Below are 25,253 nucleotides of genomic sequence, written 5' to 3' on the forward strand. Positions count from 1 at the left end.
CCTGCCGTTCTGACTGTACTCTTTGGCTATCCCGCTTATAGTCGTGTGGTAGCCCACGTCCCTGAGTGTAACGTGCTGTGCTCACCCGTATGGCTGGTGACTCGGATCCCGTGTATTCCTCACTCCTCTGTGGCGGTACGGGACCTTTTGTGTGGCTGAGCCTCCGGGCTTCTGTTGGGCCAGGAGACCTACAATCTCCTGCCGTGCGGTTTCTGCTGCTGGATATACAATCCTCACAGCCTCGGACTCCGGTGTCCGGTTCTCTGTATGTGCTCCGTCTAAGACGAGCTCTGCCAGCTCCAGTCCTCAGCTCCTTGCTCCTTCGTGTCCTACTTGACTCATGACACTGACTAGACTCTAGACTGACTAATCCCACCTCCAGACCCAGTTATAAAGGGCAGGATCCTCCCCTCTCTGGTCTGGAGCAGGAGGTGTTGTGTGTTGCGTATTCCTGACCAGGAAACCCCTGTTTTGCTCCCAGACATGGTATTACTACCACTGTGGCAACCAGACCCTCTGGGGTGCCACAAGTATATGCCCCCATTGTCTCCTGTAATTAACATATGCCCCTGATGTCTCCTGTGATGAATATATGCCCTCAGCGCCTCCTGTATTCAGAACTTACTGCTGCGAGTTATTTTCAAAATTCATCACAGATGAATTGACTGCAGACCAATGTAAACCTTGAAAAACTGCATGGAAATCTGGAAAAGCAGTTGTGAGTAGTAAAATTGTGGCATCCCTGCGGGTTTAGTCGCCACAGAGGTACTGCATCTCACCCAGAGATGTGGTATCTCACTCTCAGGTAAGGATAGAGTGCTGCCCGGGACCCTAACACCTGCATCCAACACTACACTACTCCAGACCCGCAAGAGGGGCAAGATGCGTCGCTTTCCTGCAGAGCCCTGTCCCTGGCTGGAGTGGGGGAACCAAAGTAGGGGGAACCAAGTAGTGGGAGTGGGTGGAGGAAGTAAATCAGGGGAGCTCAGTAAGAAGTGATATAAAAAGAGGGTGGAACAATCTAGAAGGGTCTTCAGTGAGAGGAAGAGTTAGGAGCAGGAGCTCTGTAGGAGCTCTGCTCAGGAGGAGGGCCTAGCCAGAGAGGCCCAAGACTGAAGAGAGAGAGAGGAGCAGGAGGAAGGCTGCAGGAATGAAGAAGGGATCCCAGGGGTATGGGCAGTGCTAGAGGCTACCCATACGCCCAAATCTGCAAGGCGGAGAAGGGATCAAGCCGCAGAGGGGACCGGCCCCTAACTAGTGAGAATTACAAAGTTCAACTAGGAACCGGAGGCTTCTGTACTTTCAGGGTGCAGTTGCCACATCCGCACTCAAGTCACCCAAAAGGTAACCACATAGGATCCAGGGAACTCCAGGTTGCCCAGAAAGATCCGAGGATGCCGGCTTGGGACATTGTTTGGCGAGGTGTAGGGCAAGAAGGGTGAGGGCCAGCGCAGGAAGATGGCTGAGAAGGGCATATAGAACGGGGTCCTGTCAGGCACTCTTGAAACACCTTGGAGTTTGCTGAACCCCTGCCTGGTGAACGCAGCGCGATGTGGGAGGTCGTAATACGGAAAGTGCAACCTGAGGAACTTAACAACTGTGAGTAAACGCTGAAGACTGCACCCCACTGTCTCTGCGAAATTATTGCTGCGCCATCACCCCCTGCACTACACTGCACCACAACTGCTACAGCAACATCTATAACATCTTAGCACAGCCCTGGAGCTAAGCTCTACCTGTGGAGAGCTAAACCAACTCTGCTGCATTCACACCAGCTCCAGAGGACCTGCTCCGCAGCGGCGGCTCCACATAGCCGCATACCACAGGTGGCATCACAAACTGTATATAATTCCCCTGTAATTATTCCCCTTTTTATTGACCGCCCTGGATCACGGACCGGGTCACCTCCACTGTGACATCTCCCCTAGCAACGACCGGCCTGGCACCGAGTACCTCACGGCCCAGGGGGCGCGTCAAAATCATCTCTACCATCTAACATCACAGATCTCACCAAAGAGAAGCAGCTCCAGCCATCACATTAGGGGTGAGTTAATTAATTGTGACCAAATATAGAGGAATAAATTTCAAATTGATAATTTTGTATGGCCTGCGAATGATGGTATACATATCCTAAGGGCTCCTGGCAGAAAAAAAGGTTCCCCACTTTTGCTTTAAGGAATTAGTCAGGCTGGGCACATTTTGCCAACAAAGCTCAGGCTGGCCATACACCTTAGGGAGCTGGTTGGCATTCAGCTATTTCTTTTGACCTCCATATAAAGGTATTGTCTGTCCAGCCAGGGTGGAAACAATTTACAAAGCATTGATTTCACATGATAAGGGCTCATTTAGACCTCCCTTTTTCATGTACGCATTCTAGCCATGTTTTTCACAGAGAGCACTAGTAAAGTCTATCGTGCTGTTCACATGTCTAATTTTTTTTGCAGACCAAGTGGCCGATACAGAATCGCAGAGACATGACTGATATTGATCCGAGTGTTGGATTAAAATCATCAAACTGGCAATGCAATTCTATGAGTCTGAAAAAATATCAGATAGCTCTGGCATGCCATCCGAGTCCAGACTGTTTTTCATGGACTCTAGGTAGAAAAAGGTAGACTTTTTATTTTTCTCATTGGAGAAATAATTACGAAACTTTGACCAAATTTGTATGACACACAGATAAAAATGTGAGCAAAATCACTGAGGAAGCTAGAATAATAAAATAATAATGATCATTTTATTTCTATAGTGTAGCGCCAACATATGCCGCCGCACTGACAGTGACTGGCAAGCCTCTGCCTATACTCGCATGCAGGCGGTGGCTTGTCAGTCACTGTCAGAGGGTGGGTAGAAGCCGCCGGGAACCCGCCTGTTTATTTATTTTTAGAGCACCATTGATTCCATTGTGCTCTAAAACGAAATAAATAATAATAAATAACTTGTTGATATCTGAAAAAGTATGTTCTATTAGAAAGTGATAAAAGAGCAGAAAACACTGAAGATCAGTAGGTCTCTAATATTATTCACTGCTGAGTCCTCCCACCAGGAAGAGTCTTCAAAAGATAAACTGTTCTAAGCCTTCCATACCTTCCATAAAGGGGGTGTCTATGTAATTACACACTTTTTTTTGTCTCAGTCACATTATTGGCCCTTTTTTTTTGCATGTGGAATTATTTATTTTTTTAATATGCCTGGAGGTTCCAATACTGACCACAAAGACCTAATATCTAAATAATCAGCTAGATAACTCTTGGGAGCTAAGACAACATCTGGGACAATTCATGGACCCATGTATTTACATCAAACCTGTCAGGAAATTCATGCTGTCTAAACCAGGGGCTTTATTAATCAGAAAATGGCTGCGTTATTACAGTCTTATGTTTTATTCTGAAATGCTGCTACTCTTCTGGGAAAACATATTTGAGTGAAAATCTGGAGAGGGATCATATGTCTTGGATGACTTATACGAGGTCGGTCCACCGCAGCTTCTCCCTGCCCTGTAGCCCTAGACTGACAGGTCTCTCTCCATACACACACATTGTGAGGGACCTGCCAGTCCAAGGGAGCAGGTTAGAGAGAAGTCGCCAGGAACTTACTTCATACTAGTAAACAAAACTTGGCACTCCAAATGAGTAATTTAAATATTTATTTTTTTAATTTCAGTGCAGCACAGGTGAGAAAACAGACGTTTCGATCAGCGAGACCTTCATCAGCATGTGCAGACTGTGTAGATAGAGGAGAGTTAATATGGACGCAGTGTCCCAATCAAAGAAGGGAACGCCCCATGAGGAAAGTGGGGCAGGAGGCAAGGCAAAGAACGCGGTGTCCACCGCTTGTCCAGGAGCTGCCATGTGAGGAATGCCTAAGAAACATACATTCCTCACATGTAATAAAGCTGTCAAGCAGTCGCAAATCATGCACACAGGGAGACTGTCACTTTATACAATATGTACCATAATTAAAGGAACAACATTTTTTTGCTTCAATTTTTATTTATTCCCAAACAGTAAAACACTTATAAAAAATATGTAGCAAAAACAATTATAGTATTATATATAATATATATCTAAACATCATAATATCTAAAAAGGGTGTATAGATGGTTCCTTGCACTGGCACTGCTGTCCAGTGAATTATTGCCACAGAAAAGGCTTCACCCAGTTGACGCGCTGCTTCTTTTCTGTGTGAGCAGTTGATCATTGAGGGGATCACTGCTGGCAATGAATTCCATTAGAGGTACACAAGGCTTCTCCATGTGCCAAGTGCAAATATTGTAACTGGTGGGTGGTATTGCATATTGGGGTCACTGGTTATTAGCCAAATCTCCCCATAGTTCTCCAGATATGCACGGGCCAGAAACTCTGGTTGGCTGTTTATGTGCCTGCAGAGAGGACAGGTGTTGTTGTCCATTAGCCATCTTCCAATACAGGCACGATGGAAAAAGTGGGAGCACTCCATGTAGCTGACTTCATCCCCAGTTGCAATGTCATCCAGACAGATGGTGCAGGTTTCAGGTGGGTCCTGGGACGATCTTAAGGAGGTAGGGAGTAACAGCATGGTTGAATTCACCACTTCAAGCTGAGTGTTAATGGGGAATGGATTCCTGTCTTCAGACCTTTCTGGTGGTGGTGGTGGTCTTCTTCGTCGCTGCCTCCTAGAATTTACAGGAGCTATCTCCATCCTCCTTTGGCGGGCAAACCTGCCCCTTGTCCTGTGGGCGATAGGGGAATCTGCCCTGCTATGCTGCAATGTTCCTGTGTGAAAAAGACAAACAACACACATATAAGGACTTTCTCCTGTAGAATATTATCCCCCTATAAGGAATACATATTTTAGAGACCTGTATATGGATATATTAGTGGCTTTTTATGTCCTTCCCCATCTTACCTGATGTAGATGGCCTTACAATGCCATTTGGTAAAGGCTCTTCTGGGACATGGGGAGTATTAGAATTGTCCTGTGAAGCCATGTTCTTCTTATCTGGCCAAGATGTTGAAAATGTCTTGGCCTTGAAGATGCTGGAGAACTCCGAGCCGAAGAATTCTTCAGCACAAATGCTCAAAAAATATTTTCTGGTCTTTGCCAAAAACCAACTAAGTTAAAAGGGGTACTCAGTAGAGATATCTCTCCTACGTGAATGCACCGATCAACACTACAGAAGCCCCTCTAACAGCCGAGGCAATTATTATGTCACAATGTCATTACCTCACATTCCATGTTCTGTGTTCCATGATGTGTCCTGATGTCACTACCTCACTGCTTACCTCATAGTGCAATTCTGGACCACAGACTGGATATGCCTATATGTTTATACAATGCTTTGCATTATTGGGATATACATGGAATTACTAATCATTTCTACAAAGTAAAACACAAAAATGATTTTAATAAAAATAGCATTTATAATTAGTGTTCATTCACACTGGTGACTAGCCAACTTGTAACTCGGACGAGTGCTATCTGATGTTTCATCGGATAGCACTAGCTCCAATGTTGTAATATGGAGCAGTGAAAACTAGCATTTTTTTATCATACTGAGTCAGCATGAGAAAAAAACTGCTACATGCAGCTAGTCGTATATCGGACGGCGCGCACCCATACATGTCTATGGGTGCGTGCAAAACATCAGACTGCACTGGAATGCCATCCGAGTGCAGTCCGATATACGCTGACTTACACAATGGAAAAGATGGAGAAAAAAATGAATTAAAATCAACCCCTTAAGGACCTGAGTTTTGTTCCGATATCTATAACTTCTTTTATTTTTTTGCCCACATAACCAAATGAGGGTTTGTTTTTTGCAGGTCGAGTTGTAAGTTTGAACGACACCAATACTTCATATTGTAAAATGAATGAAAAGCAGGAAAAAAATTCCAAGTGGGGTAAAATTGCAAACTCCCGCCCACGTAATTCCACCATCATTTTTTGGGTTTAGCATTCATGGTGTTGTACAAATGGCCCTGCAACATAATTCTCCAGCTCAGTAGCTGGAGATATCAAACTTGTCTTTTTTTGTTACTATTTCTTATTTAATTCTTTTTAGTGAAGAAAACAAATTAAAATAAAAGAAATATTGTTTGTGTCGCCATTTCCTGAGGTCTGTAACTTTCATATTTTTCCAGCAATCGAGCTGTGTGAGGGCTTCTTTTTTTTTGCAACTTCAGTGGATGGATTTTATTGATATCATTGATATTTTAATATTTATTGCATTTTTTTCTTTTCTGGGTTGAACATGAGATTTAAATAATTTTATAATTTGTTAGATAAGGTTCTTTTTTAGATACGATAATATCTAATAATATATTTATATTTTACATTTTCTTAATTTCTTTATTCGTGAAGGGGAAACGGTAGATGATTTAAACTTTTATTGTTTATTTTTAATATTTTTTTAAAACATTTTTATTTATTTTATTTTTAATCCCTTGCAGGACTCAAGTCTTACGACTCCTTCTCCGTATGTGTATGGGACGATGATTTTGCATGATCACAAGCAGAACTTATAACATTATGAGCAGGTGTCAGCTGTGTATGATAGCTAACAATCTGCTGTAATGGCTGTGATCAGAGCAAACACTGATCACAGCCGTTTAACCCCTCAGATATTGCTGTCAATAACGACAGCAGCATCTAGATGTTTATACGATTGAAGGGGCTCCCTCTTTATCCCAATTTGAACCCCATGATTGTGAGACGCTGATGGTTGCCAAACTAACCCCACGCCAAGCATTGGCCAAAAGGTTTACCAGTTGAGACATGTAATGACTGACAGTCTGCTCTGCTGATCTACATGTCACTGGAAATGCCTCATTTAATTTACAATAAGCCCTGGAGGTAAATTCTCAGTGAGATCTATGTCCGGCCCATAGATCTTAACAGTTTATTTACATATTAATAAAAATATGGACTTCTCTTGGATAAGACATCAGATCACAGATATCAAAGTATCATTTAATTCAACTTTCTATGACCTATATGCCGATATAAAGTACAGAGCAGTATCTGTGTCTTCCAATATGATCAACAAGAAAAGGTTTTTAAGGCAAGTACAAAAATCTCAGTGACTTGATATGTTTGGGAGACCTTGCAATATGGAATATTCAAGAATGGTCTCAGAGGGTTTGGAAGAAAAAAAAGGCTTGCCATGCAGATTACCTAACACACGGTGGTTTGCGGCCTGTTACGACTAAAGATACAGGGTTCTCCATGGTGCAGAAATTTTCAGTGGGTTTGGAGTAAGAATGAGCTTAGATAAGAGGAAATGTGCTCACCTTGCATTGCTCGGGCCATCGGTCACATTTTGCTGGCCGTGGGCCTTTTAATTGCTCCTGAGTAGCGATGAACGAGTATGTTCTGTTAACCCTTTCACCGAGTATGCTCGGACGAGCACCGAGTATTTACAGCGTGCTCGATGTTATGTTTGAATCACTCCCGTGTGCATGATATGCGACGGTTTGCAGCAAGGACTTTTCAAGCCTATTTCTGCAGACCCCATGGATACCTGGATAAGGTGCTGACGGATCAAGGCCCTGCCTTTGAAGCCGAGCTGTTCAAAGAGTTTTGCCATCTGTACGGGTGTAAGAAGATCCCGACTACACCGTACCACCCCCAAACCAATGGGTTATGTGAAAAGATGAATAACATAGTCATCGACATGTTGAATACCTTACCTATAGAAGAAAGGGTGAGAGATAAGCAGGAAGCACAGTACAGCAAGAGTGCACCAGCCGAACCCTTGACACCTGGAGAAGTTGTGCTGAAACGAAAGAGAAAAAGCCACAAGCTTGACAACCAGTGGGTAAGGGAACCTTACACTGTGTTGAATTCCAGATTCGACAATAGGAAAACATGTCTAATTAGCAAAGACGGAGGAAGAACGACTGCAACGGTATCAAGAGACCATCTGAAGTTATGCCCAAGTCCGCTGAAGCCCCAGGAGGAAGTGCCTCTCACCGTACCAGAGGAGCCTAAAGAAGAAGTACTCCATACTGTCTTAGGAGATTTCCCGGCAGATTGGCCTCAACTGGATGGAGCGGTAATAATACCTGTGCTACACTTCTACCAACAGCCAGAAGACCCTCCACTGCAAATAAGACCTGTAAGTGCCCCAGAAGAGCCTGCTCAGGAAGAATCCCCAGAAGAAGGATCACCGGTAGAAACAGAGACAGTAGGCCCAGTAACCAGTGTACTTGCCAGTCCCGTACAGAGGTTAAGGCAGTCTTGCAGTCCACCAACACATAGAGCGGAAAATAGCGCAAGCATCCACACTACACGCATTCCAGTACTACGTAGGTCATCGCGTAGCACAAAAGGCCAGACCCCTGTCAGGTATAGAGAGTAAATAGAGAAACACTGACAGTATAAATAGTTACCCCGTAGGGTATGTTCTTGTAATAAATTCATGTATTTATTTATTGATTTATCGTGCCTTGCTAATGGACAATTTATGTGACACGGACACTTCTAATTGCATTTAGTTACCCGTAAGGGTATATATAAAGGACTCGGTGGCTGAGGACTGTGAGCAGCCCAAAAACTGTCATGTACATAGTTGCACTCCCTGGAGTTCCCCTTAAGTGACCACGGAACAAAAACCCGTTTGGCATGGTGGAAGACGTGGTCCAGCACCTGGATTACCTGTGCCCTGTAGCCACCCCCAGGGCCTACATTGAGGGTTTTCAGGCGGGTCCCTCATGTTCCTTCATCGGTGAAATGGACACCAGGTTACGGGACTTGCTGTATCTTTATTGTTATTATTATATTTGTTGTTGCTATTATAATTATTATTGTTATTGTTTAACCTGTTTTGAGAAAAATGCTTCAGTCCAGGAGTACTGAGTTTTACTAGGGAGGGATGTGTCACCCTGCTGAGAATTGGTGCCACAGAACCCAGAAGGGTGCATGGATGGACCTCCACCCTACCTCCTCAGACCAGCAGAGGGAGCCCAATAGGAATATATATAGGGAGGGTGGAGCCAGGCAGCTCAGTTAGTCAGAAGTTAGTCTCTCAGTCAGAGAGGGACAGAGCTCAGAGTTGAGCAGAGAGCGTGTTGACGCTCAGAGAGCAGCGAAGAGGTAGCGAGCTGGCTGCTGTGCTTAGGCGAGCCAAGGTCTACAGCACGTGTGAAGGCCTAGTGAGGGCCCTGAGTGGGCCTAAGGCGAGAGGAGACGGAAGAAGTAGCGAGGGGGCAGAGGAGCATACCAGGCTCACCCCGAGATATATACCGGACACCGGGTCCGCGCCTACAGGGACCCTTTACACCCAGCAGTAACCACCGGAACCCCTGGAGGACTACAGATCCCAGGTACAAAAAACGCTGATTACAGTACCAGGGCTAGGAGTCACGGAGGCCCCAGCGTCCAGGGAGAGTGATCTCCAAGAGAAGGCCCTACCACCAGGTCAGCAGGTGCAAAGAGAGACAGTAACCAAGCTAGGCCTAGCTCCAGGCAGGTCAGAAGCTTAGCGAGTAAAGCAACGGATCAGGAGGCCCCATACCCGCTCACTGGGGAAAGTCCAAAAGTGCGCCCTTCGCCCCGAGTACCCTGGACCGTGCCTGCACCATCACCAGTAAAGGTACTGAAGCTTACCCCCTTGTGAGTGTCCATCTTTCCTCCAGGACCGTCCTGCCGTCTCTCCCCTGTACCACCATCCATTACACCCCACCCTGCCCTGGAGCTAGCTCTACCTGTTGAGAGCCACACCATCCCTGCTGCCGTAACACCAGCTCCAGAGGACTGCTCCGCAGCGGCGGCACCCCTTAGCCGCATTCCACAGGTGGCGTCACGAACACTTTAAATCCCTTAAAAATATCCCCCTTTTTACTGACCACCCTGGGTCACCGACCGGTCCAGCCACCGTGATATCCCTCCCACCGGCATCCAGAGGCCCGGCTGCCGAGTACCCCACGGCCCAGGGGGCGCGTCATACACACACACAGGCATATACACACACTGTACACACACAGGCATATACACACACTGTACACACACACACAGGCATATACATGACTCGCCCCCAGGGCCAGGGGGTATTCGGCAGCCGGGCCTCTGGTTGCCGGGGGATATCACACTGGCAGACCCGGTCCGTGACCCAGGGCGGTCAGTGAAATGGGGGGAAACTTTTATATGGGGTTTTTGGGATTTTTCGTGACGCCACCTGTGGTGTCTGGTGAGGATCACCAGCGCTGCAACAGTCCTCTGAGGCAGTTGGTAGGGCATCTTGTGATGGAACGGCTCACCACAGGTGGAGCAGGCCTCAGGGCAGTGTAGATAAATGGAGGAGGTGCGCTGGGCGTTGTAGTGCAGGGAGGGAAATGGCATCGGCGAAATAAAGGAGCGGAGGCAGCTCAGTGCAGTCATCCAAGATTTACTCACAGTTCTTAGACAGTCCACAAATGCACTTTACTGGTGCAAGCCTCCCGCGTCGCACTGCGTTCACCGGGCAGGGGTTAAGTCCTTCATCAGGCAGTTCAGGTGTACCTGGCGGAACCCCACTTTCTTATGTACCTCTCTAGACCGACTACACGCTGGGTCTTACTCCCTCCTGCCCTGCCCTTCCCACTCTGGATCCTGTTCGGGTGCTGCGAGGTCCCCCCTGTCCGTCGGAGTTGCACAGACCTGCTTGACCTTACTTGGATTAAAGTGGGGGTTTGGCTTCTGGCTATAGAAGTCAGAAGCCTCCGTTTTTTCCAGCCGAGGTGTGAAGCTGCACGACTGGGCCAGGGGCCGGTCCCCTTCTTGCGGCCTAGATCCTCCTGACACTTGGCAGGTTCGGGGTGTACGGGTGCCGCCTGCACTCACCGTACTCCCCTAGGATCTCTTCTGTAGAACGGAGCTTACTCCCTGCTCCCCTCCTGGGCCTCAGTCCTGGGCCCTTGTAGTGGAGCAGAGCTCCTACAGAGACTCTGCTCCCAGACTGTTCCTCTGAACCACACTCCTCGACTCACCACTGTTCTAAGATGTCTACCTTTTATATATCTACTATTTGAGTGCCCCATAAACTACTTCCTCCACCCACACCCACTACTGGTTCCCCCTAACTTTGGGTTCCCCCCACCCCAGCCAGGGTCAGGGCTCAGCAGAAAACTACATTGCTTCTTGCCCCTCCTGCTGGCCTGGGGTATTGTAGTGTTGGATGTAGGTGTTGGGGTCCCGTGCAGCACTCCCTCCTTACATGAGAGAAGGGAGACACCACACCTCTGGGTGAGGTGCAGTACCTCTGTGGCGACCGAACCCTCAGGGGCGCCACATACACACACTGTACACACACAGACAGGCATATACACATACACAGGCACACACACACAGGCATAAACACACACTGTACACACACAGGCATATACACATACACAGGCATATACACACAGGCATACACACATACATAGGCATACACACACAGGCATATACACACGCACTGTACACACACACATGCAGGCAACATATACATAAAAATTCATACAAACACACACAAATATTACAGTACCTTGGCTTGTCTCCAGCCCATATAGTGTACAGACGCGCTCCTTATGCGGGAGACTGCAGTGCAGGGCGCGCTGTGACGTCACTTTTCACAGACGTGCGGCCCTGTCTGCTGAGTGTGACGCTGCTGTGCAGGCCCTGCTCTGCTCTTCGGCTCTCCTGCTCCCAGGCCCCTCCCGCTACTGTCCTGGGCATCGAGTCGGCGAAAGTGCCTGCACGCGCCCTTAAATGGCCCACGATTACTTTTTTTTTCTTTTTTTTTAAATTCTCCTCTGTCTCCTCTGCAGGGGGCCCGGGGCCCACCGGGATATTTCCCGGCACCCCGCCAGGCCAGTCCGAGCCTGGTTGGAGCTGCTGTAAAGCCACAAGATTTGTACGTAAAAAGGGTTGTGTCATAAATTGCAACTTTTTGACACACTATCTTTAAGTGTAAATGCAATGGTATAAATCTGGCTGTAGATCTCTCGTTATTTTTAAAGTGCACCTGTCAGCAGGATTGTGCTCAGTATACTACATACACTGTCAGGTGGGCAACATTACACTGATTAAAATGATACCGTTCTATGGTTCTTGTGTGATCTTTACTTTCAGTTTGGAGATAATGATATGCTCGTGCTCCGGGGTGGCCTGTGGGGGGCGCTCTATCTGGTGCTCTGTTTACATATTCTGTATGTGACTCGCCCCCTGGGCCTGTGTTGTGCAGGGGATACCCGGAACCGGGCCTCTGGTGGGATGCTGGGCGTGGTAGTCTCAGTGTGGCGGCGACCCGGTCCGTGGCTCAGGGTGGTCAAACCATTGGCAGTCTTAGTGTAATAACAAATGTCCGACTACGCCACCCGTGGATTGCGGTCAGTGGGGACCGCCGCTGCGCTGCAGGCCGCTGAGGCTGATGTTGTAAGCGCAGCCAAGTATGGGATAACTCCCCACGGGAGGAGTATAGCATCAGGGCAGCTAGGATGGATGATGGGAGTGATGGTGTGAGCGTCCCAGTACTGATGGTGCTGGTGCGGCGATGAAACACAGAGACGTGGGGTTGCAGTATCCAATGCTTTACTCACAGTTGTTATTCATGTCAATCCTGCAGGCGATGACTGCCCAAGCTGTGCTGCGTCCACCAGGCAGGGGACTCGACCAACTCCCAGGCAATTCCAGAGCGTGGCACAGGGCTCCCTTCTCTTCCCTACTCTGGCCGTCCTCACCAGTGACCCACCTTTGTCCAGCTTCCTCGGGCCTTCTATTGGCGAAACCTATCTCCAGTTTCCCTGACCCTACGTGGTATGCTTTCCTGGTGAATGTAGTGAGGGGTCGCACCAAGATGTGGTCACAACCTCCGGTCTTTGGCTGAGGAATCTGTTGCCTCCACCAATTTGGGTTCCGGTACCCTGCTCTGCCAACCCTTCACCCGCAATCTCCTGGGCCTTTGGGGTTCCCTCTGTCCTCGTGTCTCTGGGCCTTTCTTGATGTTCTTGTTCCTTTCTTACTTTCCTTTCTGTTCCTTCTTCTCTCTCTCTCTCTCTCAGGCCCCGGCCTCCTGACAAGGCCTGCCTGGGGAGCAGAGCCCATGCAGCAACTCTGCTCCTTGTCACTCCTCCTCAGACTGCACTCCTCTCTGAACTCACACTGTCCTAAGATGGTGCCCACCTTTTATACCTCCCTCTAGCACCCGAGCCCAGGTGACTAGCAACCAATGGGCTCCTGCCTATGCCCAGAGACCCACCCCTATCTGCTCCTACACCACTGGGTTTTCCTCCTCCTCCCCACTCCAGCCAGGAACAGAAGCTGTCGTGCCTGCACTTCTGTGGGAGCACCGTTGAGCTGTCCCTCGGAAATGGGGTGTGTGTGGTGCATGCAGCTAAACGAGTCCTGGTCCACACTCCATCCTTACCCGGGAGTGGAATATCACACCTCTGGTTTGAGGTGCAATACCCCTGTAGCAGCCGAGCACTCGGGGTGCTACATATGTTTATATGACAGCTCACTGTGCCTTCACAGACTTGCCTCCTATTTTACTTAGCCCCGCACTACTAGATGAATTATGTAAAATAGGAGGCAGGTCAGTGAAGTCACAGTGAGCTGTCATAAGAGCATATGCGAATATGCACGAAGCCACTTCTGTTATGCGTATGAGCTCCTCCTTTGATGCGTATATTGCCCCTGCCCCTCCTGTGATGCGTATATGCCCCCTGCCCCTCCTGTGATGCAAATATGCCCCCAGCACCTCCTAGGAAGCATATATGCCCCTGCCCCTCCTGTGATGCGTATATGCTCCCTGCCCCTCGTGTGATGATTATATTTTCCCAGTCCCTCCTATGATGCGTATATGCCCCCAGCCTCTCCTGTGATGAGTATATGCCCCCATTGTCTCCTGTAATTAATATATGCCCCTGATGTCTCCTGTGATGAATATATGCCCTCAGCGCCTCCTGTATTCAGAACTTACTGCTGCAAGTTATTTTCAAAATTCATCACAAATGAATTGACTGCAGACCAATGTAAACCTTGAAAAACTGCATGGAAATCTGGAAAAGCAGTTGTGAGTAGTAAAATCGTGGCACCCCTGCGGGTTCAGTCACCACAGAGGTACTGCATCTCACCCAGAATTGTGGTATCTCACTCTCAAGTAAGGATAGAGTGCTGCCCGGGACCCTAACACCTGCATCCAACACTACACTACTCCAGACCAGCAAGAGGGGCAAGATGCGTCGCTTTCCTGCAGAGCCCTGTCCCTGGCTGGAGTGGGGGTGAACCAAAGTAGGGGGAAGCATGTAGTGGGTGTATGTGGAGGAAGTAAATCAGGGGAGCTCAGTAAGAAGTGATATAAAAAGAGGGTGGAAAAATCTAGAAGGGTCTTCAGTGAGAGGAAGAGTTAGGAGCAGGAGCTCTGTAGGAGCACTGCTCAGGAGGAGGGCCTAGCCAGAGAGGCCCAAGACTGAAGAGAGAGAGAGGAGCAGGATGAAGGCTCCAGGAACGAAGAAGGGATCCCAGGGGTACGGGCAGTGCTGGAGGCCACCCGTACGCCTGAATCTGCCAGGCAGTGGAGGGATCAAGCCGCAGAGGGGACCGGCCCCTAACTAGTGAGAATTACAAAGTTCAACTAGGAACCGGAGGCTTCTGTACTTTCAGGGTGCAGTTGCTACATCCGCACTCAAGTCGCCGGAAAGGTAACCACATAGGATCCAGGGAACTCCAGGTTGCCCAGAAAGATCCGAGGATACCGGCTTGGGACATTGTTTGGTGAGGCTCAGGGCAAGAAGGGTGAGGGCCAGCGCAGGAAGACGGCTGAGAAGGGCATATAGAATGGGGTCCTGTCAGGCACTCTTGAAACACCTGGGAGTTTGCTGAACCCCTGCCTGGTGAACGCAGCGAGACGTGGGAGGTCGTAATCCGGAAAGTGCAACCTGAGGAACTTAACAACTGTGAGTAAACTCTGTAGACTGCACCTGCGAAATTATTTCTGCGCCATCACCCCCTGCACTACACTGCACCACAACTGCTACAGCAACATCCATAACATCTTAGCACAGCCCTGGAGCTAAGCTCTACCTGTGGAGAGCTAAACCAACACTGCTGCATTCACACCAGCTCCAAAGTACCTGCTACGCAGCGGCGGCTCCATATAACCGCATACCACAGGTGGCGTCACAAACTGTATATAAAAAGAACTTCCCCTGTAATTATTCCCCTTTTTATTGACCGCCCTGGGTCACGGACCGGGTCACCGCCACTGTGACATCTCCCCTAGCAACGACCGATTGGCATCGAGTACCCCACGGCCCAGGGGGCGCGTCATCTTTGGCGTCACGAACAGGATATGAACCCACCCGTTCTCCCCGGGTATTGTGCGCCTAGAGACTGCGTTTGATACTGAATGTGGCGCCCGCCCCAGAAGAACGGGCGCCATTATGTGCGTGATCAAAGACAACAAGAACTCACCTCCCATTGTGGGCCGGGTTCCAGAATGGCGCCTAAAGCGGGGCCCGCCCCGAGCAGCAGTGGCCATGTATGTAGATGTGTCCATCAAGGTGGGGGGGCCGCTTCTAGGTGTGGCCGACAGCAAGCAGCCATGGAACCGCCCCAGAAAGGGGAGAGGAGAGATACCTTGGAGACAGGGTGGAGTCTTGGGCAGTGCAAACAGACCGCACCCGGCAGGCAAGATGGAGGGAGGTGAGCCTGGAACTCCAGCCTGTGGCCTGCAGCAGCGCGAGACACCTCTCACCCTGGAGGAGGTGGTCTACAAATTGTCCTTGGAGGATACGGAGTTCCTCCACGCCGAGATGCAAGAACTAGGTCGGCGGGTGGAGAAGGCCCAGCAGGCTGCCATCGCCAACTGAAAGGAGGAGATGCTGAGGAGGATGATAACCAGGCAGCCGCCAGTGCTGCATTCTACCGGCAGCGCCTCAGCCCCGGCGGAGCCTGATCTGAACCAGGAGGCAGCGTGCAGCACGGGAGCGGCCGCGGGAGCAGGTAAGAGGAGTCTCCCTGTCCCGGGCGCTGACGGCGCTGACCTGCTCCTGGGCCCCCTTGTAGAACCTCCGTACCCGGGCTCGTACGCCCCATATCTGCTACTCGGCCCGGAGCCTTCTACCCCGGGCGCGGGTGATGAAGCCCTGCTCCTGGGCCCCCAGGCGGAACTCCCTGTCCCAGGCGCTGAAAGCGCTGAACTGGCCCTGCTCCTGGGCCCCCTGCAAAAGCCACCTGCTCCCACACCTAAATGGGTGTACGGGCGCGCAGCCTGGGACTGGTCTGTGGAGGTGGAAGACCAGAGCCTCCCACTGCTACCCATTCCTGAGCCCTCAACCCTCTACGGGAGTGAAGAGGACCAGTTACTGTGGGATAACCCGGGGGAGGACCTCATGGGTTTTCCCCGGGGGACCCGAATGGAAGCTGCCCGACGGGAAGAGCACTGTCGGAGGGAGCTTCGGCAGCGGGAAAAAGAGCGGCACATCCGGCGGGTGCGCTGGGAGAAGATGGAGGCCCGTAATCTAGAGGAGAAGACCCGGGCCCGCAAAGCAAAGACGGCCACAATTAGTCCCCCTGCAGAAGGGACTGTCGTGAAGTTCGACCTGGACGCCGGGTGGGGCTTCATCAGAGAGCCACAGGCCGCGACGGATTTATTTGTTAATTGGAGGGACGTGGAGTCCCACCTGCAGCAAGAACATCCCCACCGAGACCTGTACCCTGGTGACCAAGTCACCTACACCATGCACAGAGGTGAGCGGGGCTGGTATGCCTTGAACGTCCACAGGGTAGTGGAGGAAAAGGACCATACCCCTGCAATCAGAGGCTGATGACCCGGCTGGGTCAGCCTGCAAGAACCAGGTGTTCCCCAGGAGGGGGCACCACTGCTGAACTGTTAAAGTCAAGTGATGTACATAGTTACCCGGAAGAGTACTGCAGCATTTAAGTCTGGTTGTTCACTTATTGTGTTTTAGTAACCCGGTAAGGGTATAAAGACATTGAGGTGGAGGATGGAGGTCTCCCTAAAAACTTGTTCTTGTACATAGTTGCACTTCTTAAAATGCCCCTTATTGGTTTTATACAACAAGACTGACCTCAGAACAAAAACCCATTTGGCGTGGCCGAAGACGTGGTCCAACACCTGGATCACCTGTGTCCTGTAGCCACGCCCAGGGCCTATGTTGGGGGTTTTCGGATGGGTCCCTCATGCTCATCAGAATTGCACCTTTACCAGTGAAAAGGACATTCGGCTATAAATTTCACTGTATTTGATTGAAAATGTTTGATATGAGAAATGTTTTATCTGCTTGAAGAATGTTTTATAATATGTTGTAAACTGCTAAGTAAGCCTGCAACGTTCAAGTAATGTGCCTCCCATAAAAGGAAGAAAAAGTTTGTTTATAATTTTATATGCGAATGCATTCTAAAAATTTTTGCATGTCTTTAAAATATTTTGTCTTTTTACTCTGTTCCAGCCCGCGGACATGCTGTGTTTTACCAGGGGGGTATGTGGTGCCCCTGCGGGTTCTGTCGCCACAGAGGTACTGCATCTCACCCAGAGGTGTGGTATCTCACTCTCAGGTAAGGATAGAGTGCTGCCCGGGACCCTAACAACTGCATCCAACACTACACTACTCCAGACCAGTAGGAGGGGCAAGATGCATCGCTTTCCTGCTGAGCCCTGTCCCTGGCTGGAGTGGTGGGAACCAAAGTAGGGGGAACCATGTAGTGGGTGTAAGTGGAGGAAGTAAATCAGGGGAGCTCAGTAAGAAGTGATATAAAAAGAGGGTGGAACAATCTAGAAGGGTTCTTCAGTGAGAGGAAGAGTTAGGAGCAGGAGCTCTGTAGGAGCTCTTCTCAGGAGGAGGGCCTAGCCAGAGAGGCCCAAAACTGAAGAGAGAGAGAGGAAGGCTCCAGGAACGAAGAAGAGATTCCAGGGGTATGGGCAGTGCTGAAGGCCACCTGTACACCCAAATCTGCCAGGCGGAGAAGGGATCAAGCCGCAGAGGGTACCGGCCCCTAATTAGTGAGAATTACAAAGTTCAACTAGGAACCGGAGGCTTCTTTACTTTTAGGGTGCAGTTGCCACATCCGCACTCAAGTCGCCAAAAAGGTAACCACATAGGATCCAGGGAACTCCAGGTTGCCCAGAAAGATCTGAGGATACCGGCTTGGGACATTGTTTGGCGAGGCTCAGGGCAAGAAGGGTTAGGGCCAGCGCAGGAAGACGGCTGAGAAGGGCATATAGAATGGGGTCCTGTCAGGCACTCTTGAAACACCTGGGAGTTTGCTGAACCCCTGCCTGGTGAACGCAGCGCGATGTGGGAGGTCGTAATCCGGAAAGTGCAACCTGAGGAACTTAACAACTGTGAGTAAACTCTGAAGTCTGCACCCCACTGTCTCTGCGAAATTATTTCTGCGCCATCACCCCCTGCACTACACTGCACCACAACTGCTACAGCAACATCCATAACATCTTAGCACAGCCCTAGAGCTAAGCTCTACCTGTGGAGAGCTACACCAACTCTGCTGCATTCACACCAGCTCCAGAGGACCTGCTCCGCAGCGGCGGCTCCACATAGCCGCATACCACAGGTGGCATCACAAACTGTATATAAAAAGAACTTTAATTCCCCCGTAATTATTCCCCTTTTTATTGACCGCCCTGGGTCACGGACCGGGTCACCACCACTGTGACATCTCCCCTAGCAACGGCCGGCCCGGCACCGAGTACCCCACGGCCGAGCGGGCGCGTCAAAATCATCTCTACCATCTAACATCACAGATCTCACCAAAGAGAAGCAGCTCCAGCCATCACATTAGGGGTGAGTTAATTAATTGTGACCAAATATAGAGGAATAAATTTCAAATTGATAATTTTGTATGGCCTGCGAATGATGGCATAAATATCCTAATGGCTCCTGGCAGAAAAAAAGGTTCCCCACTTTTGCTTTAAGGAATTAGTCAGGCTGGGCACATTTTGAAAACAAAGCTCAGGCTGGCCATACACATTAAGTAGCTGGTTGGCATTCAGCTATTTCTTTTGATCTCCATATACAGGTATTGTGGCGCCCAGCTGTGATTGGTACCACAGATCCTAGGGGGTTGCATAGAAGGATTTCTCCACAAGAGGCCCCCACAGCATACACACACCTCCACCTTCCATCTCAGACCACCAGAGGGAGCCCGTTAGGGATATAAATAGGGAAGGTGGAGCTAGGCAGTTCAGTTCCTAGCCTGCTAGAGTACAGAGCAGCTAGGGAGTTCCTGCTGAGACACAGAAGGAGTCAGTGCAGTCGAGCCAGAGCCTAGCAGTTCCTGCAGAAAGAGTTCAGTATAGTCTGTAGAGTGAGTCCAGACTAGAACTCACAGAGCTCAGGATAGAGAGCTAGGAGTGTGCCGACACTCTGAGAGTGGCGAAGAAGTGCAGCGTCCCGGCTGCAGTGTGTGTAGCCTAGTGAGGGCCCGAGCGGGGCCGAAGGCAAGTGGAAGAGAGCAACATAGGGGGCAGAGGAGCTTTACAAGCTCACCCCAGAAGAATATACCGGACACCGGGTCCGAGTCTACGTGGATCTTCATGATCAGTAGAAAACAACCGGAACCCCTGGCGAACTACATGTCCCAGGATCACCAAAAGCTGATACGTACCAGGGTCAGGAATCACGAAGACCCCAGAGAATAGGGAGAGTGATCTCCAACAGAAGGCCCTATCACCAAGTCAGCAGGTGCAGAACAGAAACCAAGTTAGGCCTAGCTCCAGGCAGGTCAGAAACTTACTACAGAGAGGCAAGAAACAGGAGGCCCTACACCCTCTCACTGGGGAGAATCCGGACGTGCACCCCTCACCCTACAGTGCTCCGGGATGTGCCTGAATTTCCATCAGTAAAAGGTACTGAAGTGACTTTCGTGTGTGCTCCTATTCTTGCGATACCATCTAAGCTGCCACAACACCGGCCTCAGTGGACTGCTGCAGCGCTGGTGATCCTCACCAGACACCACAGGTGGTGTCTCAAACTTTTATAGAGTTAACAAATAATCCCCTTTTAAAAGCTGACCCCAGGGTACGGGCCCGGGAGCCGACCACCGCGACATCCCCAAAGGCCAGGCAAAGGCCCGGGTACCGAGTCGTCCCCATCCCCCTGGGCGTGTCAGTATTGTCTGTCCAGCCAGGGTGGAAACAATTTGTCAAAGCATTGATTTCACATGATTAGGGCTTATTTAGACCTCCCTTTTTCATGTACGCATTTGACTCGCCCCCTGGGCCGTGGGGCACTCGGAGACGGGCAACAGGGCAATAATGGGGGTAGTAGTGGCAACCCGGTCCGTGGCTCAGGGTGGTCAGACCAATCATTGTGGCAGTCTATTGTAGGGTTTTAAATGTCCGACTGCACCACCCGTGGATTGCGGTCAGGGTTAACCGCCGCTGCAGTGCAGACCGCTGGGGCAGATGTAGGTGTGCAGCACTAAGTTGTATAACTCCCCACGGGAGGAGTGTGGCCCCAGGGCAGTATATAGATGGATGATGGAGGGGATGATTCCGATCGCAATAGCCAGGAGACGGAGGCCTCTTAAACAGTTCAGGGTCTTTATTAGAACAGGTGAGACGACCCAAAAACAGTCCCGGCTAGGAGGAGGCCTGGATGTCTGAGAACAAGTGGGAAGCTGCCCCTGGTCAGGGTGAGGGTGAAGGCCTACCGTATTCTCTGCGCTCTTTCTGGCTATTTCCCTCCTGGTGGTGTAACAGCCCACGTTCCTGAGCTCGGCTTGTCTTCTCGCCCGTATGGCTTGCAACTTGGGTTCCTTTCTATTCTTGGCCTGGTGCAGCTTTGCTGGTCCCTTCTGCTGTGGCGGAACCTCCGGGCTTTTTAGGCCAAGGGACATACAATCCCCTGCGGACTGGTTATTTGCTGTAGGACTTGGAATCCTAACAGCCTCGGACACCAAAGTCCGGTAGTTCAGTTTCTCTCTCAGCCAGGACACTCTCCCCTCGCCTTCCGTCCCTGGCTTGTGGCTCCTCTACTGCCACTCGTCCTCCTCAGCCTCAGCTGAACTGGCTCTCCCTTCTCTGGGACACCTCTCACTCCAGAGACAGGTCGTCCAGAACTCTCTAACCCTGCCCCCAGTTCCAGCTTTTATAGGGTCAGCCTGCTCCCCCTTCTGGCCTGGGACAGGAGGTGCTGCATGCTAATGGTCCCTGACCAGAGAACCTCCCCCTTGCTCTCAGACATAGCTTTATTATACATTTGTGGCATCCAGGCCAGGGTGACACATTCCCCCCTAGTAATTCTTAGTACTCCGGGACTAAGCTTAAAACAAGAGTAATATGCATGACCATAAAAACATTATTAGGCAGGTAGAAGCAAACGATGCACAGGTTGAGTTCTTTAGGTCACAGTGTGGTCTGTGACCGGGTGTCCTTTTCACCAATAACAACGGGGAGCTTTAACCTGGTGGGGGTCTGCCGTAGCCCCAAGTCCTTGACAGTCCTTGTTCATTCCGTTGGTTAGCTCCAAACATATTTACAGGAAAGTCTCGGTTACTCACAGTTCATAACCTGTTACTCCATGTATTAACTGAAAGAAACTGAGAAAACGCGTAGTTACTGGTCATGCAATTACATTTTAAATAATTCAACATTTTGCGGGCTATTTACATTTGCTATCACACCCTACACTCTCGAGCTGGTATTTGCCCCTTAGTGCTCCGGGTTGACCTACGCAACCCACTGTCTGGTGGTGGTCGAACCTGGCATTTCTCACAAGCGCTCGGGGTGCAGTCACTGGCTAGATTTACAAGCAGGGCAGGCAGCTGTCTGCGGGTCCTTTGGCTTACCACAGGCATGGCAGGCTCACTGTCAGCAGAGGGTTGACTCTCCTGGGCTGCTGGTACAGGCTCTTCTGCCTCTGGGGCTGCTTGTTCTTCTTCACCTTCCTGCTCTAGTGTAGGTTGTTGCTGAATTGGTTGCAGGAAATGCAGGATGGGTACCACTATGGCGTCGTTTATTCAAGTCCAGGACTGAGGGAACTCCCCAAGAACGGTGCTGATCATCTCTTCCTTGTCCTCTGCGGGTTCAAGGTCACGTTGATCCTCTTCTGCACTTTGTAGTTGCTCAGGGCACCTTTTTAGGTGGTCTCTGGAGACGGTACTAGTGGTTTCTCCTCCATCCTTGGTGATCACGCACACCTTCGGGTTGTCGTGATCAGACTGCAGTACTGTGTAGGGTTCCCTTTCCCACTGGTCGTCCAGCTTGTGTAGCCTTCTCTTTCGCTTCAGGACCTGTTCACCAGGTTCTAGGGGACCAGCAGGGGCGTGTTGGTTGAAGAGTCTCTCTTGACTTTCTCTCACCTGGGCCAGGCTCTTCTCCACGCTCTCCTGTACCTTCTTGTACTGCAGTCGCCTTTCCGTATCCCAGTCCGCATCTGGAGAGGTGCCCTCGGGTGTTAGGACTCCCATCTCCAGGTCTATGGGCAGTTTATCTGGTCTGGCTCGCATCAGGTAAGCCGGGGTGCAGTTTGTAGCATTCACCGGGATATGGTTGTATAAGTCTATCAGGTCCGGCAGTTTTTCTGGCCACAGGCTGCGTTCCTCCAGGGGCAACGTCTTCAGGAGATCAATGACTATATTGTTCATTTTCTCACACATCCCGTTGGTTTGTGGGTGGTAAGGCGTTGTCCAAATCTTCTTACAGCCATAGAGGTTGCAGAACTCTTGGAAGATTTCAGCCTCGAACGCTGGACCCTGGTCTGTCAGGACCTGTTCCGGATACCCGTGTGGGCGGCAGAAGTATTGCTGGAAGGCTCTGGCCGCCGTTTGAGCTGTCAAGTCTTTTACAGGGACCACCACTAGAAATCGGGAATAGTGGTCCACGATTGTCAGGGCATAAACGTATCCCGACCGGCTTGGAGCCAATTTGACGTGGTCCAGAGCTACCAGCTCAAGAGGCTGCTTGGTGACGATGGGCCTCAAGGGTGTCTGTTGGCTAGTGCGGTCCTTCCTCCTTAGATTACAAGGGCCACAGTCTCTGCACCACTTCTCTACAGCCCCTCTCATGCCGATCCAGAAGAACCGTCCTCTTAGCAGGAACTCCAGTTTCTTCCAGCCGAAGTGCCCCGCTCTGTCATGGTAAGCCTCCAGGACCATAGCTGCATCTCGCCTTGGGACCACAACTTGCCAGGTCAGCTTGTGCGTCCGGTGGTTGACGAGTCTCCTTCACAGCTTACCTTCATAGAGGAACAGCCTGCTCTTCTCTTTCCATAGCTGCTTGGCTTCCTCTGGAGCATCCGGATCTAGACGGGCGTCTTCCCGGGTCAGCAGGTCTTTCATCATGCGGATTGCAGGGTCACTATCTTGGGTCTCGGCCCAGCTGTGGTGAGGTAGGGGATTGATCATGATGGTTGTTAAGTCTTCCTCCGTCACGCGGTGGAAGTATTGAGTGGCTCCATACCGGTGAATCGCAGGGAGTTCTACCTCCTCCAGCTCTTCTGGGTCTTCATCTCCGTCAGGTAAGTGAGGCATTCTTGATAGGGCGTCAGCGTTGGCATTGGTTCTGCCTGCCCGGTACTTGATCGTGAAGTCATTATTCGAGATTCGCGCCATCCACCGCTGCTCTAAGGCACCTAGTCTTGCATTGTCCAGGTGTGTCAACGGGTTGTTGTCCGTGTGCACGATGAACTTTGCGGAGGCCAGGTAATGCTTAAACCGTTCTGTGATGGCCCACACCACTGCCAAGAATTCTAGCTTGAAGGAGCTGTAATTCTCCGGGTTTCTTTCAGTGGGCCTCAGCTTCCGGCTGGCATACGCGATCACCCTTTCTCTGCCCTGTTGGTTTTGTGACAGTACGGCTCCCAGCCCCACATTACTGGCGTCTGTGTGGAGGATAAAAGGCTGGCCATAATCGGGGTAGGCCAGGATCTCATCCCCCGTGAGGGCCATCTTCAACTGGCGGAAGGACTCCTCTTCCGGCTTGTCCCACTTGAAGGGTGGCTTTTGATTTCTGGATTTGGATTGACCTATCAGGAGGTCCTGCATTCGAGCTGCCATCTTAGTGAACCCGGGGATGAACCTTCGGTAGTAGCCTACCAACCCGAGGAACTGCCTCACTTCCTTGATGTTTGAGGGGCTTGGCCAGCTCTTGATTACTGTGACCTTGTCAGGGTCGGGGGCTACTCCTTCTGCACTCACCACGTGCCCTAGGTACTGGACCTTCGGTTTCAACAGGTGACACTTTGATGGTTTCACCTTCAGGCCATAGCCTGCCAGGGCTTCGGACACCTCTGCCAGGTGTTTTAGATGGTCCTCGTAGGTCTTCGAATAGACGATCACGTCGTCCAGGTAATGTAGGACCGTCTCGAAGTTTCGGTGCCCTAAACAGCATTCCATCAGCCTCTGGAAGGTCCCTGGTGCGTTGCAGAGCCCGAAGGGCATACAGTTGAACTCGCTCAGTCCCATCGGGGTGGTGAAGGCGGTCTTCTCCTTGTCAGCCTCTGCCACAGGAACCTGCCAGTACCCCCTAGTAAGGTCCAAAGTAGAGAAGAAGTTAGCTGATTTTAGGGCGGCCAAGGACTCCTCTATCCTAGGTAACGGATACGCGTCTTTATGGGTGATACGGTTGATTTGTCTATAGTCTACGCACATTCTCATGGTACCGTCTTTCTTTTTTACCAGAACCAAGGGGGCTGCCCAGGGGCTACAGCTATCTCTAATGACCCCAGCCTCTTTCATTTCTCTTAGCATGCCCTTTGCGTTCTGATAATGTGCAGGGGGTACAGGTCTGTGCCTCTCTTTTATTGGTGGGTGGCTCCCCGTGGGGATGTGGTGTTCTATCCCTCTTACTCTGCCGAAGTCTAGCGGGTGCTTACTAAAGATTCTCTCATACTCCTGTACCACCCGGTAGACTCCTTGTTTTTGGTGCAGGGGAGTGGAGTCAGCACCCACGTGGAGTTTCTGGCACCAGTCCTCCTTTTGTTTCTGGGAGCCATTACCCTCCGCCTGTGGAGATGGAGGCAAAGGTTCCACGGCCCTGATAGCTTTGTGTTCAACAGCAAACAGTTTGGCAAGCGTAGCGTACCTGGGTAAGTGTACCTCCCTCTCATAGAATCATAGAATCATAGAATGGTAGAGTTGGAAGGGACCTCCTGGGTCATCTGGTCCAACCCCCTGCTCAAAGCAGGATTCACTAGATCATCTCAGACAGATGTCTGTCCAGCCTCTGTTTGAAGACGTCCATTGAAGGGGAACTCACCACCTCTCGTGGCAGCCTGTTCCACTCATTAATCACCCTAACTGTCAAAAAGTTTTTTCTAATATCTAATCTGTGT

Source organism: Phyllobates terribilis, unplaced genomic scaffold, assembly GCF_046119375.1.
Source record: "Phyllobates terribilis strain yellow unplaced genomic scaffold, ASM4611937v1 Scaffold_9__5_contigs__length_417890890, whole genome shotgun sequence".
Lineage (NCBI taxonomy): Eukaryota > Metazoa > Chordata > Amphibia > Anura > Dendrobatidae > Phyllobates > Phyllobates terribilis.